Source organism: Anguilla rostrata, chromosome 5 (genome assembly GCF_018555375.3).
Source record: "Anguilla rostrata isolate EN2019 chromosome 5, ASM1855537v3, whole genome shotgun sequence".
NCBI classification, from domain to species: domain Eukaryota; kingdom Metazoa; phylum Chordata; class Actinopteri; order Anguilliformes; family Anguillidae; genus Anguilla; species Anguilla rostrata.
This window is the reverse complement of record NC_057937.1, coordinates 64,048,840-64,057,412: the sequence shown is the minus strand read 5'-3', so window position 1 is coordinate 64,057,412 and position 8,573 is coordinate 64,048,840.

Below are 8,573 nucleotides of genomic sequence, written 5' to 3'. Positions count from 1 at the left end.
GTGTGATTATCAGGGTAGGACTGCAGTCGTAAAACAGCCGAAAACCCCCTTTTCCTGCCATTTCCTGCCTGATGCCGTCAGACACAGCTGGGAAAAAAGAAGCCAGGGCACTAAAACCTGTTGCAGGCCCATAGGGATGGAGCCAAATACGAATACCACACTAGGCAACACTCGGGTTCTGCCTTCTCTCCTCCCGAATATGCCCAATATTATTCAGATTCAAACCCTTTTTCCTGTCTCTTTGATGCAATTCGCCCAGGAGTCAGCACCAAGTTTCTCAATTAAGCAAACACACACCTGCAGAGAGACACAGAGGGAAAGTTTCCCATAACACTAAATAGACCAGAGCTTTAGGGACTTAAAAATTACCTCAATTAAATTATTAGTAGTTCCTGTCATTTTGTTCACAACCCAGACAATAGAGGACAGGTGCTTTTACCCAGGTGCAAACCCTAACCCAACATGACCTGCAGAGTTTCAAACAGGCATGGAATCAGCATGAGGCCCGTGGGTTAGCGTTAGCGTCATCAGCATAAAGAGGGGCTAGACTCCTCACAGGTACATATGAAGAAATTCATTTTTCCTTCTGAGAGGTTATTTTCTTTCGGAGCTACATGATCATACCAACATTCTTGTAACATTTTTCTTGATATATCCTGGCTGAAGTACAGAAAATTACTTTAAAGCACATGTTAATATCTTCTAGCAAAAGCATCTCATTCAAAAGACATAGTAACTTGATTCACCATGATGATTTTTTTCGAATTGGGCACAAATTATGAGATTATGCAAACTTCTGTATATTTCAGATTGATCAAGACTGTGGACTGGGCAGGACCGCACAATCACCACGCAGCGGGTGTCTCCGTTCCTGAAGCTCTCACGCCCTTTGAATGAACCAGACCTTGCTGCACTGCCAAACCCTAATGCCTGATCCTGTCAGACTTTGGCAGTTTACACTGAAACCATGCCTCATACCAGCGTAATGCCGGATCAAATAGCTTAGGGCAGGACCTGGAAGACCAAAGGTCATGACTGATTCCTTGGCACCCTATAAAGGGGCATTTAACCTTTCTTTGGAACTGACTTTTGCTGGGATAATACTTTTACAATGCAAGTCAACATGGACACAAATAGAACCAGAATATCTACTCAGATGATGGAAGGTGCCATTTTTGACATTTATTTCTTTTTAGAAATTACCATGATTTGAAATTAGATTCTATATGTAATTTTCTAATTTGTGAGAACACAAATGGCTAAAACAGAGGTGTTTGTAATGTTTTATGTATTACAATAAAACAAGACCACTGTGACATCTTTGGGGCTCAGGTCAATTCCAGTGTGAATGATTGTTCATAATCAACATTTAGCACATTTTGACAACAGTTTGTTTAAGAAAAAAGGTAGCTAATGGGTAAGGAACTGGTCTTCTAACCTAAAAAATGGTCACAGGATCGATTCGATTCCCAGTTGGGACACTGCTGTTGTATCATTGAGCAAGGTGCTTAACCTGCATTGCTTCAGTATATATCCAGCTGTATAAATGGATACAATGTAAAATGCTATGTAAAAAGTTGTGTAAGTCGCTCTGGATAAGAGCGTCTGCTAAATGCCTGTAATGTAATGTTCACCCCTTTTCAGCACAATATTCAACCAGGTCCTCTGTAGCTTCCAGCATAAGCACTAAATTGATTACCATTTTCAATGAAACACCTAAGGTATGCTGCCACTCTGCATTTGTCTTCTAGAGAGCATTCTGCATCATCCTCTTCCCAAATGACTGGCCACACCTTCTGTTTGTTTAGAACAAAGGTTTTCATGGGTAAATTATGCTTGTTTTTCTTTGCCAAGTATGAATGAAATACTTACTTGAGCACTGGGTGCAGCCTTGAAAACCCTTGGTAACAATAAGGGGATGATGCCCGCCCGGGCCACACCTCAGTCTCCTTTAAGCCTCTCCTCATCTGCTTAATTTGACGGCTAGTTGTCTGAGAGTTGCCCTCCAGTATAATGTTAATCTACACTTTCTGTGCTTCTGCTTTGGCCTGAATGTTTGAGGAACCAATGACCATGAATGACCCCACCCCACTCGTGTTGATTGACAGGAGGGCTTACTATTTTGAAAAGTCTCTTTATGAAATGAAAAAGGAAGTTTGGAATTAAAAACACCATTTGGAAATACATCATTCGAAAGTGTCATGGAAATATTTCATGTAATTATTAAATAAAAATTCAATTCAATTTAATCACGTTATTGTGAAAAGGACAAACATGAACAGGGAATTATTTAATTATTTCGAAATTAAATTAAATTTAATTATTCATCTATTTCATGATGTATTTTTTATTTCTATAATTTCACATTTATTTTTTATTTCATTTTGGGACATTTAGTCTTCCATACATGGCAACTGTGTGAAATGTAACCAATTTGTGTGTGTGCGGTCCCAGCAAACCACCAAGGTTGTGTGTTCTCTGTGGAATTGATAAGAAGAGAAAGACAGTGCGTAGGCCATGTAAAGGAGCACTCCAAGGAGAAGGGAGGGAAATATGTGCTGAATTTGTTATGCCTGACGAAATAACTTTCCATTTCCATTTTGTGTTCCATCATGGACATTTTAGTGTTTCTGTAATAAGCCTTGATACAGTTCCCTGTAGCGTACATCACAAAACCACTGTAATTTAGAAGTGCAAACGCTGACATTCTTTCAGCTTTTTATTTCACTCATCTAAAAAGAGGTCCATAGCAGGCTTTGCAACTCAAACTGAGTTGTGTCCTTACGCCTTCACTTCATTGCAATGTTGGATAAATCTGACGCCGCTGCCAGCTGATGTGCAGGAGCTTGTCTGCACAAAATAGGACTTGGACAAATTTGTGTAAGAGCATAATGTATTCCACCCAGGTAAACTTTTCAGTGTTTTATTTAATTTATCGAAGCTAATGCAAATCAAACAAACAGGTAAAGTGATGCAAAAAACAACAAAACACGCCTTACATTCTGTAGTTTAAAAAAAAAAAGATTTAGGTGCAGTTTCATTAGCATACAGTACTTTCTAATGAAGATGAGGAATCATTTTGAAGTATAAAATCATTTCTCCATTTTATAATTGACTTAAGTGTCCCTCAGAGCTGGTGGTGGGGTTCAAGCAGCTCAGTAACTAGGAAGAGTAAGTTAATATACATATAAATAGTTACAATAACTATTTATATGTATATAAATGTTTTATTTTAAAAATAGTATTATTTAATGCCCTTGGATGATTTGTTAGATATTCGTACTTGGAAATATGTGAGGCGCAAACAAATCACATAAATTATTGTATAATAATATTTTTTATTTTTTGCGTAATCTTTTTATATTATTTAACTGGAAAATACCACTGAGATAAAGAATCTATTTTAAAAACAGACCTGGCCAAGAAGGCAACACAATAAATACAAAACCTATACAATAACAGACATAAAAGATATGCAATAAATTTAAAATATGATCAGTAGTGAATAACAATTGACCTCAGACCTCACTTTGACCTCAGAATCCTAAATTCTTAATTTAGTTCATTGAAGAAATGAAGCTCTCAGTACAGGTTTTTTTTTGCAACCTGTGACAGATCAGGCAGATGTAAAAATAAGGCAGAATCCTATAGTGTATGTAAATGTATTTCCACATCAGACTTAATCTCCTCATGCCCAGTGTCCGATGACTCAGCACTCCCTCATACCCCACAGCCTGTCCCACTCACACCCTCATACCCCACAGCCTGTCCCACTCACACCCTCATACCCCACAGCCTGTCCCACTCACACCCTCATACCCCACAGCCTGTCCCACTCACACCCTCATACCCCACAGCCTGTCCCACTCACACCCTCCTACCCCACAGCCTGTCCCACTCACACCCTCATACCCCACAGCCTGTCCCTCTCACACCCTCATACCCCACAGCCTGTCCCACTCACACCCTCATACCCCACAGCCTGTCCCACTCACACCCTCATACCCCACAGCCTGTCCCACTCACACCCTCATACCCCACAGCCTGTCCCACTCACACCCTCATACCCCACAGCCTGTCCCACTCACACCCTCATACCCCACAGCCTGTCCCACTCACACCCTCCTACCCCACAGCCTGTCCCACTCACACCCTCCTACCCCACAGCCTGTCCCACTCACAACCTCATACCCCACAGCCTGTCCCACTCACGTCCGGGCCTCTTGAACCAGTACAGAATAAGTAATGTAAAAGCTGAGACTGTGCAGCATATATTATTTTCTCAGGAAATTTGAAAAGAACATAAATCACCAAGTGTTACTATGGCAACTCTTTCCCACAGAAAGTACTGAGCTTCTGGTTTGTTACTTGGTGAAGCCATGTGTTAATTTGCATACTTTCTAAAGGTATTATAGGCTACCTGTGCTTTACTGAAATAAATTACCCCTCCACGCCCCTCCCACCCTTCCACCTCCAACCTTCCTAAATCATTGGATAGACTTCCAAAAATGTATTTAATTGTAATTAAAGCCAAAGGAGGCCAATTTGAGGAAAATTGTGTCTAATATTTTTTAAGTTATACTTGTCTTTTTGTGTTATTGTAGGTAAACATTGAAAAAAAGATAAATTCAGGAACTAACCAAAGTATATGTGCATATAATAACTGAATTTGTTTCTAACAAGGTCTTCTTAAAAACCACAGGTGAAGAGTCCTGAAGAGTCTGAATTTTTGGAAATCAGGTCACAGGTCACAGAAAATATAGTGACGCGTCAGGCTCATTTGGAGGTACTCTTGACATTTTGGAAGATAACATGGTGGAATATTACTTAGGGAGCTGTGGGCATTTCACATTAAAAAGAAAAGCTGGTTTGTGTGCTCATCCAACCCCAGGTGCGTACAGGTGCAGGGCAAAATGGGCAGCTTGCAGTGAGCCGGCATTTCCCTGCACCTTCAGCATCCCACGATGCACTGCAGCTTCCCCGCCCGTAAAAGGAAGTGGATGGGCTGGACGAAGGCCCAGAGCACAGGGAAGGAGAAGCAGAGGGCATAGACGGTGTTAAACTGCGTCACAGAGAGGAGATCCTGCAGTGGGATTGCCACCATCACTGGGAGGTAGTTAGCAAAGGTAAAAACCAGGTTGACCACGATGATCCGGAAAGCCCTCTGCTTACCGTGCTGCAGCCCCCCAGCCCCTGCCCCCGGCCCCCCTGGCCCGGGACGTCTCAGTGCCTGCAGCACGGCCAGGCAGCAGAAGGACTTCAGTGTGAGGAGGACCAGCATGAACAGCAGGAGCATCTTATTCAGGACGGAGAAGCTCACGAGCACACAGCATGAGCACCCCACAAACGTAAGGAACCAGACCACAGCCAGGCACCCCAACCTGTACCTCTCAGGCCTATATCTGAGGAAGGTGATGGGGTGGACCACCGCCAGGTAGCGCTCCACACAGATGCAACCTTGGAACAGGGGACGGCCAAAGATAATGAGGCCACTGAAGAAAAATAAATACTTACTAAGCCTCTGTTTCCAGGCTAAATGACTTACTATAATTAGAGGACTCTGCAGGCAATAGGCCACTTCTAACGCAGCCAGGTTTAAGGTGAAAATTTCTGAGAACAGTGCCTCTCTCGACCCTCTCACGATCAACCACAGAACCCAGCTGTTGGTTGGGAAGCCCACCAAGATGTTGCCACCTGTGGCACAGAGGAACACGCTGAAGGTGTCCGGCCTCCAGGTCATGAAGCCGTTCTCCGTGGCAACGGAGCTGTTTCCGCTTCCGGAGGAGTTGCTCATCCTTCGGCCAGGCGTGTGCTCAGGTGGCAGGCGTGTGCTCAGGTGGCAGGCGTGTGCTGAGGTGGCAGGCGTGTGCTCAGGTGGCAGGCGTGTGCTGAGGTGGGAGGCGTGTGCTCAGGTGGCAGGCGTGTGCTCAGGTGGCAGGCGTGTGCTCAGTTGGCAGGCGTGCCCTCAGGTGCCAGGCTGAGGTTTCAGTTGTCCTTTGGTCAGGCGTAGACTGAGGAGGCCTACAACAAAAACCCAAATATCCCAGTCTTTGCAAAATACCACTCCAAAGACACTTAAAACATTTTCCTTTTTCTGATGGCCAAGATTTTACCCAATTTTACCCAATGTGTTTATTATTATTAATAATAATAATAATAATAATAATAATAATAATAATAATAATAATAATAAAATGCGTATATTAATGCCCGCCAGTATCTGCTGACCTTCCTCCCTCCCCATGCAGCAGTTATTAAGAGGGAAGATTCTTAAATTTAAAATTTAAAATCAACACTGATGAAGAGACATCAATAATCTTATGGCCAAAATGTCAATTTAGCAGTTTGGATTTTGCCGTGTAAAAATTGCAATAGTAATAAATTACACGATCCTGCATCGTCTGTATGAAGGTATTTAAGGAAATCATTCAGCCACATAAATGATAAAAATATTAAAGTTTCAATATAGCTAAATATTTGACAAGAAAACAGAGGAAAATTACATTCATAGGACATATTAAAGCAAGCAAACTCTAGACATGTTTATATACAAAAAACCTATTACTGCAAAGTCAAATAAATCAGTAATTATGCTAAATGCATTTTTTTTGTATGAAATAAAAAGCTGTCAGGATGAGTTAATTCTGAGGCAGTGAAAGCACAGGCCAGTTCTCATCCACATACAGTACATACCCAAATCTAAAACCCAACCACAATCACAGCTGCAATGTTTAACTCTCAGATTTCCTTTCCCATTACAGATCCAAATGGCATAAAGACAGAGATGGTGGATAAAGACAGATTGTATGGTTGAAAAACCAGATAAATGAACAGATGAAATGACGGGACAGAGAAGGAGGGATAAAAGCACTGTACAGACCTGGACTGAAGTGTTTCTGCTGTTTGAGTGGCAGCCTGTTGGTTCTGCAGGATATGAGGGCCACAGTGCGATCATGCAGAAATATGTGATCCTGACAAAGCTCCACCTTGCAGAGTTCATTTTCCACTACACAGTACAATGGCCATGTACCATCATTAGTGCTGACAGGTGCTTTGCATATCAATGTCAGGAAAGAATGACACAGGTGTCGTACTTTGCCTCCACTCACCACACACCTGCTCAATCACAGAGCCCAGCTGTTGGCTGGCCATCGAGCCATGATGTGAGGATAATGGTAGCAAAGGCCTCCTTCTGCCCGGAGCTGTCCTGGGCATGGGGTGGGCAAAGCTGGTGGAGGCTGTTCATCTGTGTGCAAGTCTGACCCGAGACACCGACTGGAGACACTGACTTGAGACAACCACCCGAGACACTGACCCGAGGCACCCACCCAAAACACTGACCTGAGGCACCCACCCAAAACACTGACCTGAGGCACCCACCCAAGGCACCCACCCGAGACACCCACCCAAGGCACCCACCCGAGACACCAACCCGAGACACCGACCCGAGGCACCCACCCAAGGCACTGACCCGAGACACCCACCCAAGGCACCCACCCGAGACACCCACCCAAGGCACCCACCCGAGACACTGACCCGAGACACCGACCCGAGACACTGACCCAAGACACCGACCCGAGACACTGACCCGAGGCACCCACCCGAGGCATCCACCCGAGACACTGACCCAAGACACCGACCCGAGACACTGACCCAAGACACCGACCCGAGACACTGACCCGAGACACCGACCCGAGACACTGACCCAAGACACCGACCCGAGACACTGACCCGAGGCACCCACCCGAGGCATCCACCCGAGACACTGACCCAAGACACCGACCCGAGACACTGACCCAGAGCACCACCCGAGGCATCCACCCGAGACACTGACCGAGACAAACGACCCGAGACACTGACCCAAGACACGACCGAGACACTGACCCAAGACACCGACCCGAGACATGAACCCAAGACACTGACCCGAGACACCACCCGAGGCACCCACCCGGACACCACTCAAGACACTGACCAAACACCGACGAGACACTGACCCGAGGCACCCTCCCGAGACACTGACCCGAGACACCCACCCAAGACACTGACCCGAGACACCCACCCAAGACACTGACCCGAGGCATCCACCCGAGACACTGACCCGAGACATCCACCCGAGACACTGACCTGAGGCACCGACCCGAGACACTGACCCGAGACACCCACCCAAGACACTGACCCAAGACACTGACCCGAGGCACCCACCCGAGACACTGACCCGAGGCACTGACCCGAGACACCCACCCGAGACACTGACACGAGACATCCACCCGAGACACTGACCTGAGGCACCCACCCGAGACGCTGACCCGAGACACCCACCCGAGACACTGACCCGAGACACTGACCCGAGACACCCACCCAAATATTGAATTTGCTAAAGCAGCTATTCATCTCCAACTGCAAATCCTCCCAAGCACCCTTATATACATACTGTGACATAAATTTCTGTTAGACACAGAAATCAACTGACTGAAGGTGAGCAGAGGGAGGTGATGAATTAAAGCATTTTATAGACCTTGAGTGAAAGGGTTAGCCAGAGTAATTTAGAATCTTTACCGAGAACAGAATAGAAC